Raw genomic sequence first — 9,248 nt, 5'->3', positions numbered from 1 at the left:
CTGTGAGCGCGCTCGTCCTCTGCTGCCTGTTACTTCACTGAACTTTCCTGTTGCTGTGGATAAAATGTTATTTTTATTTTACGCCTTGCTGTTATAAGCTATTTGATAGTCTATAACAGTAGTGATCTAAATTTAGTTTATGCATTCATATAGGCTAAAATATGTAGGGCTATATGAAATATATTTCAAATTTATCACTGTCTTCTGAAAATAAACATGCATTCAAAATCTGAAATAGCAGCTGGCCATTTTTCCCCTTTAAATGAGTTTTGTATGTACAGCGAGTCTCTGTTTACGCAATCATCAAAAATAGCATCTATCACACAAACACTCATGTTGATGTCAGCATATTCACACTACTACAGTGCATTTTTACATAAAGATAAGATGCAGTTTTTAATTGCCGGTTGTATAATGCATCATTCAGACCAGTAATTACACTCTCCATCCCTGTTAGTCTCTAAGTGGGCATATCTTGAAGATCGGGCTGTTAGTCAAGCAGGGAAAATGGGCATGGTGCCCACAGGTCATGGCCCACTTACCTTAACAATGTGTTCGATGTCAATAACACTTTGCGGGCTCTGAGAAGCCTCACAATGGCTCTTGTCCAAATGTGTACATAACAGAGGACAGTACTGACCAGAATGCGGTGCCAAAATAAACCCGTAAACACCCGGATGTGTTCGGTCTTATCTGGAGCTAACGCTGGTGGGTGGATCTGTGGACATTCACTGTGTGTGTGTGTGTGTGTGTGTGTCCTTGTCCTCATCTGTTTTACTGAGAAACAGACACGCAAGGAGCTATGAATGTCACAAATTAATTACAGTGGAGGTGTTACGATTCCCATTTGCCATTTCATTTCAAAGTCGCATCAAATGCGTGCCAAGAAGAGCTATTTAATGTTCAAGAGAAAGTGAGGCTCACGATACAATTAAAACGTAATTTCAGAGGAAAAACAGATCGTGATGTATGCTATCGTGAACGCTATTTAAACTGTAGTGGCACATAAACTACAGGTACATTTTGATTTGACAAAAATATTTGTTTTGGCTCCTATATTAAGCACACAATGGCATTAAAGTAATATTGTATGTGTGTTCTTTTTAGGTTACCAATTGGTACTAATTATTTGAATTAGATTCGGAATATACAGTTTTATAATTGAAAATTCTATTTATTGGTTTCAAATTTAGAATTGGGTTTTTATAAACACAGGGAAAATTCATGTGATGAAGCAAGTATTCTTGTGGCTTTCAGGGCTCAGGCAGAAGGAATAGCAATGATTTTTCAATCTTGTCATATTTTGGAGGAGCGTGATGTTGGCATGGGACCCCAGTGGCTGTTCGTCACCGCACACCCACATGTTCAACAGTCACAGACGCTTTTTTACAAGCGTCTTCATCAAAGTGGATGTGGCTCTGCTGTGGGGACAGTCACACGCTGAGCTACATCAACACCCAGATGAAGACGCAAATTAGTCTTTGGTCCAACTTGGTCTGCAGCTCGCCGCCAAAGACCAATTTATTACGAACTCAGAATGAATTCAAGCTATTTCATTATTATTATTTTTTTTTTCTTCTGGAAAATAACTCCAGGTGGTTTGCTGGTGTGGAGGAACAATGTATTCTTTTTGATGCTGAAGGAGGCTAAAAGATTGGAAAACATTCCATCATATTGGTGAGGATTGAAAAATATCTTAAAGGGTTGGTGCAATTTTCTAAAGATAAATAAAAAGCAGTGCTTTCAATTGTGTATAAAATGGTTCAGTGCTGTAAGAGGAAAAGTGAACCTTCTATAACGGTTAAAAGGCACCAAATGACCCATAAGAGTTGCATTCTTTACACAACATTACACTGGGATGCAAAGAAAAAAATAGTATTTTAACAGTAAAAAACAATAAGGGAAGGTTTGTCTTGGTACAAAACAGAACATGTGTTAAAAACTCTACCCTACATTGCAGAAATTGTATGATCAAAGTAATGGCAATCGAGTTATTAATCTGCTAGCTGAGTCATAGTCAACTCTTGCAGATGGCCAGTGGGTTTAGGAAGAGACTCAAAGAGCAGAACCATGACAGAGCCACAACTGAGATTGCATTTTATGGGGAAAATCGTTTGCAGCCTAAATTACTGTAGCCTTGATGGGGTCTAGAGTGGTTTATTTCACGGTGAACAAAGGGAAAGCAGAAAGCACAACAGCAATACAGCTCCTTCCAATTTGGAACGAAATGGCAAACATTACAACGATAGCTCATTGATTTCTCCGGCGAAAGCAAGGCACTTCTTGCCCAAATGAAAGACGCTGTCCTTCTTGAGGGAAATTGAATTTGATGAAGTTTGATTTCTTGGTCTTTTCAAATATGACTTAAATTTTCCATCCCGCGTCTGTTCAAGTTTGTTTTTGACTGACTTCAATCTTTCATTCCTAACAAATACACACAAAATGTTTTGATTGTTGTTGTGCTGCAAGAATAGAGACCTAGAATTTTTTTGAGTGATAGCAGTTTGATTGGAAATAAGAGTTCCTGCTGAAATCATTATTGAATTTTGGCGGAATAGTTGGTCAAGCTTATCCCAAATTCAGATATCTTTGAAATATCACCCTAAACTCTACTTATCCATTATTATATTAAACTTAAAATGATTTTAATGCATTTAGCAAACACTATTATCCAAAGTGACTTACAGTGCATTCAGGCCAACATTTTTTGCCTAATATGTGTTCCCTGGGAATCGAACCCACAACCTTGCACAATCAGAGATGCCATGAACAAATTAACCAAGTAAATTACATATTAATAAAACAGATTCTGCCAAACACTGTAAACTAGTATCACAGCTGGTTTGACGGTGCAGCTCTTATGTAATGCTCTGCATACTAAACCCAGTCCTCAGTACCCTACTAGTGTATGCTTTAGTGATCTGGAAAGCTGCCGATATCAGCACCCAGGCCGATGCCAAGTGTCCTCTGCGGAGACTCTGCAGCTGTGGACGGAGACGACTCTCACATCCAAAAAACAGACAATTTAGTTCAGAGGATGGCAGAGGAGCTTCAGTTTTAAGGAGAGAACGGTGAACGAGAGGAGAAAGAGAATGAAGGAAAAGAAATAAAATGCTAGACAATGCGGCAGTGGATGAGAGGACAGAATAAATTACAGGCAAAGCCAGCGAGAGAGAGAGAGAGAGAGAGAGAGAGAGTCACTGTTTCTCTAAACCTAATGAGGTGCGCTGTAACGGTTATCAGGAATCCTAAAGAATGTGATTCATATCTAAATGTATTTAATCAGAGGAAAGGATGGCTGTGACATTTGAATCAAGAGAACTGATCAAAACATGCCAGTTCAGATACTAATTGAGATCCATTTTTGCTTATTGTTCAGATTGAAAAAAAAATTTGGAAAAGGCTTTAATAAACCGAGATAATGATCAAATGGCAGAATTTGGAGAAATTAACTTTCAAAACTGCTGAAGAAAGATCTGGAGACTCAAATTATTAGACTAAAGAATGCAAAATTTGAGACACGGAAAATGTTCTAATTGAGACAAAAGGATCATACGACTTGAATTCAGAGAGAAAAAAGTTTTAAGTGCTTGAAACAGGAGAAAAAACATGTTTGAATAAAGAGAATGTTCAAAACCTTTGTAATGAAAAAGGCAGAATATTCCAATTCTATAACTGAAAGGACATTCAAAACGTCTGAATTACAGAGAAAGGTTTTTTTTTTTTAAACACATTTGAGCAGAGAAAGATGAATGTTCAAAACAATGACAGAAATTGCTTGAAACAAGAGAAATAATGTTCAAGTAGAGAATAACAACTGCACAATTGTGCCTAACTAGGCCGGAACGATTATGGTGATTGCAATATCAAAAAAGAAAGTCTGGTGAAGTGTCCGACTAACTTCTGAAGCAATCAAACATTGTGAAACGAACCCAACCTTAGGGTTGCATTTATGATCCCCAAAACTCATAAAACTAAACATTTAGGAAAAATCCAGAGTTGGAAAGAAACGAGGATAAAGCATCACTGGGCAAATCCAGTGTTTGTGATGAATTACTCTCAAGACGGCTTGAACTGATTCGCATGGGTCAGCCGCTCTGATATGAATCTTGTTCACATGACCAACCTTAAAAACAAGCAACGATAACTCATGCATGACTATAGAAACATCTCCAGAAACAATCTCTGCAATAAATAACACTGTCACTCTCCCAGAATTCCCCTGAGAGCCTCTTAAAGATAAACAGCTGCTTCTAACGCACAGATCTTCGTCAACCTCGCTACAGGTCAGAATTCCCAGCAGTCTGTGTTGTCAGTTTTTCAGAGCAGCGGGACATCAAAGTCTTCCCCCCAGATGCAATAATCTCTGTCGGTGCCATGCTTACGTTTAAACTCCATTTCATTTTTGCAGTTTTTCACCTCAGGTGACCGCGAAACACAAGCAATTTCTGCAGTCTTCTCTTGTGCCCCACGAGGAGTTATTCAAGTTTGTTTGATCTCAAAATTGTCTTTGAATTAAGACTGTGTAATGGGGCCCGATTCATTTCCAGAGTCACGCCCAAGGTCGCTCAGGTCTAACCTCTGTTACAGCGAGGCAAACACTAATAGAAATGAAGCTCAAGTCAGACTTTGAAGTTAAAACAAAAAGCATATTCCATCAAAAAATAATGACTAAATGAGAAGGTTCTGTAGACGTCGCTTTATGGTATTCACAGTGGATGAACTTGCACGTTGTAATGTCAAATTACGTTAAACTTTAAACGAGCATCAAACACAACACGAATGATCATATTAAAAGAGAATCGTTCAATGTTGTTGCTCACATGGACACAGATCAGCTTTACCAACGTTATCTCTTGACCAATTCGTACGTAATTTACGAGGTGGCTAATTCGTACAAATTTGTATAAACGTACTCATACAATTTTATACGATTCGTCTAAACCCCAGTGTCAGGTTGGTTTAGGGGCGGGGTTAGGTGTAGGTCATTCGTACAAATTCAATTCAAATTGTGCAGTTCGTAAAATACATACGATTTGTCAAAAATTTTATTAATTTGTACGAGTGTGGTCACACGAATTCATACGAATTAGCCACCTGTACAAATTGCTGTGAGATCGGTCTGGCTTTACAGACGCAGATTCAAAATATAACGGTGAATTAAATAACGTTTCAATGTTATATTTTAGCATACACACAAAAAAACGAAACAAAAAAAACACAATATTTTGCATCAAGATTACGTTTCTTTAGTATTCATATATAGATTAAGTGTTATCTATATAAAATATAATTTCTTGCTTTCCTCTCGATTTTAGGAGAAATATGAGCCAGAAACATTCTGGACAGAATTTGTGGGATTCACCGATCAACACACAAGCCGCCTGAACTCATCTAGGAAGCTGTACTTCTCTTTCCACCTGTCTGCATCACGGACAATCTGTCCAAGGTCTATTAATATGGCTCCAGGTACTATGTGTGTGTGTGTGTTTGTGTGTGTGGGGAGGGAAAGCGGATAACAGCAGTTGTCAGACACATACAGAGCCAGAGTAATGAGGCAGGACGTGTCGACTTCACCCTGCAGGAAACACACACTTGTGTGTATTTGTATGTGTGTGGCTGATAGACTTCAGCACCTGCTTGACCTCATATCTGAATCACTCCTGTCACTCATCCTGTTCACTTCCAACCAACTTCCACCCTTTGAATATAATTTCACACTAGCATTTTACTGAAACTTTTTTTTTCCCTCTAAAATATCGGCTACACTACACAGCTGAGATCAATAAATTGAATCATGGTAACACTTTTGTATAGAGACCAGTTCTCTCTATTAACTGTAGCTGTGTAACATGCCTATTATTAACATACTGGCTCCGCTTTCGTCACTAATCACGCTACACGACGTCCTGTGTCATCCGCTAGAACCCCTTTCACTTATGACAATTAGATGAAGAGAGAGAGAGAGAAGTGCTAATTACGTTTGAAATATGAATATTTTTCTTACAAAAACACATTAATTCACTACAGGAAGCCTTCATTCATGCCCGGGAGCTGCGTGAGGCACATATTATTAAGGATGCGCAGGCTTTATTTGACGTGTTTCGGACTGTTGAACAGAAACAGCCGCCCACTGCAATGATAACACTTGGAAAAGCCAGAACAGTTTTTAATATGACTCAGATTTGATTTTTCTGAAAAAGAAAGTCATATACACCTAGATTGAAAAAAAGGGTGAGGTAAAAACTTTTTGGGTGAATTAACCCTTTAACGAATACCTTACTAACTAAACTATTAGCAATATAATTAGGAGTTTATTGAGACTTAAGTCTTAGTTAATGGTTTGTTAATGGAGAGAACTGGACCTTAAAATAAAGTGTGACCAGAATCATTTTAATACAGTGTTACAGACAGATCAGCCAGTGGTTAATGAGTCAGACTTGAACTTCTTAAACTAAATGTAGTAAAATAAAATAAATAAAATATGAAATGTATATAATTCTTCAAGGACCTTCACAGAGTAAATTACAACAGAGTACATAAAATTAAAAAAATAAGTACACAACATAAATGAATAAACATATTACATGAATAATAATAATAATCAGCTCAAGTGGTAGAGGATTGCATTAGCAAGCGCAATGTTGTGGGTTCGAATCCCAGGAAACACGTTAGGAAAAAAATGTTAGCCTGAATGCACTGTAAGTCGCTTTGGATACAAGCGTTTGCTAAATGCGTAAATGTAAAAAAATCTATTTTCAAAACAACACACACTCTCTAATAAATGATACACTAGTTCTTAAAAGTCTAATTCAGCACAAAAAAGTACATTTCTATGAGAAAAAGTGACAATTTCCAGTTATTTCACAGACACAGAATCAAGTTTCTTTAAAACTCAAAAAAAAACACCTGCAGAAATGTCTCAAAAGAGATATTAAAACTATAAAATCAATAAACTTTGTCAAATTACTTGTTGTTCTTCAAGTGTTACATCGCTTTGGTTCGTCTCAAGTCTCCTGGCGGATTCATATCTTGTAATTTGTGCACTGAGATCTCAGAAAGGCAATCTTGTGAGTGCTTTCCATTTCTGTGGAAAGCAATACACAGCCGAAAACATTACTTAAACACACCCCTTAAGCAAGTATATAAATAAAAACAAGCTAGGGAAACACATCTATACATGAACACACACTCCTCTGGCCTTTAACATATAATCCGACTCCAGCAATCACTCAGATACTACAATTCAAGCCTCTCTGGCTCTCTACAATTGATGTGAGCTGCAGATCTTAGTTTATCGGTCTCAGTTAGAAGCGGCTGAACTGTCTGTCACGCAGCCAAGTGTGAATCTCTTTAAAGGTGAGTCTAAAAACATGAAAGCTTTCACATACTCAACCCAAACCAACGCAAATCCTACCTTTTCAGACGGCTGCTGGATATTCTTTACTCAATATGAGGAATGAAAACATCGAGAAGCCATTAGTGATTAAGTAACGAGCCAATTAGCCATGATAAGTGCTTACTGGGGTGTCCGTTCTGGCCCATGTGTCACGCTCCTCCTAATTAAAGACATTTATGGGATTTTCAACCTCTTTACCCAATTTCAGTTTTTCATTTTTAGAGCCCATTTTTTACATTTCCATATTTTCACCCACATTTAACACCTATGATGACATACAGGTTCCAATTAAGGCAAAACCAATGTTTTTCTGGTCCATCTTGAGATTTTGGACTATTTTGCTCCCAATACATGTCATCTGTCAAAAAAAAAACAAAAAAAAAAAAACACAGAATAGACATTTAAGTGTTTGTTTTGTTCAACTTTGTCCGTTTGCATCATTGGGTTTCATATACAACACAAATCACCATCTTCACACTATTTCACTTCTCATTTTTAGAGCCCATTTTTCAACTGTTCTATATTTTAGCCTATATTTTAACAATTTTAGACACTGTGTTTTTGGGTTTAACCCTTTAGAACCTAAGGCTAAAATTGGCCGTTTTCACTCATTTTGGTTTATTGAGTATAAAATTATAACATAATGTGGTATCTTCAAGTGTAAGGTGTCATTTTTTTCAGAAAAAAATAGGCTTTCAGGAAATTACAGTTATTGTACATTATTTTGTGTAATGAGTTAGTAAATATAATTAAAATAGACAAAAAAATTAAAAAAGGGGAAGAAATTGTACTGGTTTTTATTTAGAAAAAATCTGAAAACTCATGATCGAAAGAATCTAATGCCTCAATCTTGAAAAAGGAACTATAATACATATATACAAGTATTTATGAGACACTGGATTGCACAGTTTTCACTCAGGAGCCATTTGTGGTACTACAGTTCTGCAGGCGTTTTTGGATCCTTCAATCCAGTCATTTAAATGTGGGGCTCTCTGAAGCAGTTCCTGTCTACAGGACTGCAAGCATAGTCCCACATCACATTCCTGGCATGTCCATGGGGTGCTCCTTTTGCATCGTATGCAACTTTGTGAAAGGTCTTGAGTATCACTCACAGGAACAGGCAGATGATCGCATCTCTCTCTCAGCCGGCCATCCAGGGGAACATCTGTGAGTGGAGCAGCTAGCAGCTCCTGAAAGTTTTGCCGTGTCATGAGCTTATCATGGTGGATGGCACACAGCTCTTTGTGTAAAATGAAGCTGTTGGTCACTGCAATATCTATGAAATGCTGGAAAATGGTCACATACGACTTGTTTTATGGGGCACCGACTTTGTTCTGAGCATCTTGTTTGAGGTGTCAAGTCCCCCCATGTACTTATTGTACAGCTACAGCTGCGACCACGGCCCGGCCCCTCTGAGATGGATGGTGTTGTGTTCGATGTAGATGGCCCATTTGCTTCTTCGTAGATAACTGGAGAAGCCACACTAAAAAAAGAAGCAACATGTGTTACAAACTCACTATATATGTACATAAAAATAATTTTTTATTATGAAGCAATTTATTAGTAAGAAAATTTTTAAAAATAATATATAAAATATATAATAAATAACTATAATAATAATACAATAAAATAATAAAAATAAAGCCTGCAGTTACTTACACACATTTGCATACACACAATCACACATACATAAATACATACATACATGCACCTACTCACACACAAATATACAGATATAGACATAAATGCATGCATGCACAGTCACGCATGCACGTACGTCCACACACTTGCATACACATCATAGACTGTATAAGACACACACATGCACACATACACAAACAGATACATG

The sequence above is a fragment of the Carassius auratus genome, chromosome 22 (assembly GCF_003368295.1).
Source record: "Carassius auratus strain Wakin chromosome 22, ASM336829v1, whole genome shotgun sequence".
NCBI lineage: Eukaryota > Metazoa > Chordata > Actinopteri > Cypriniformes > Cyprinidae > Carassius > Carassius auratus.
The sequence above is the reverse complement of the archived record's forward strand: the minus strand, read 5'-3'. Positions refer to the sequence as shown.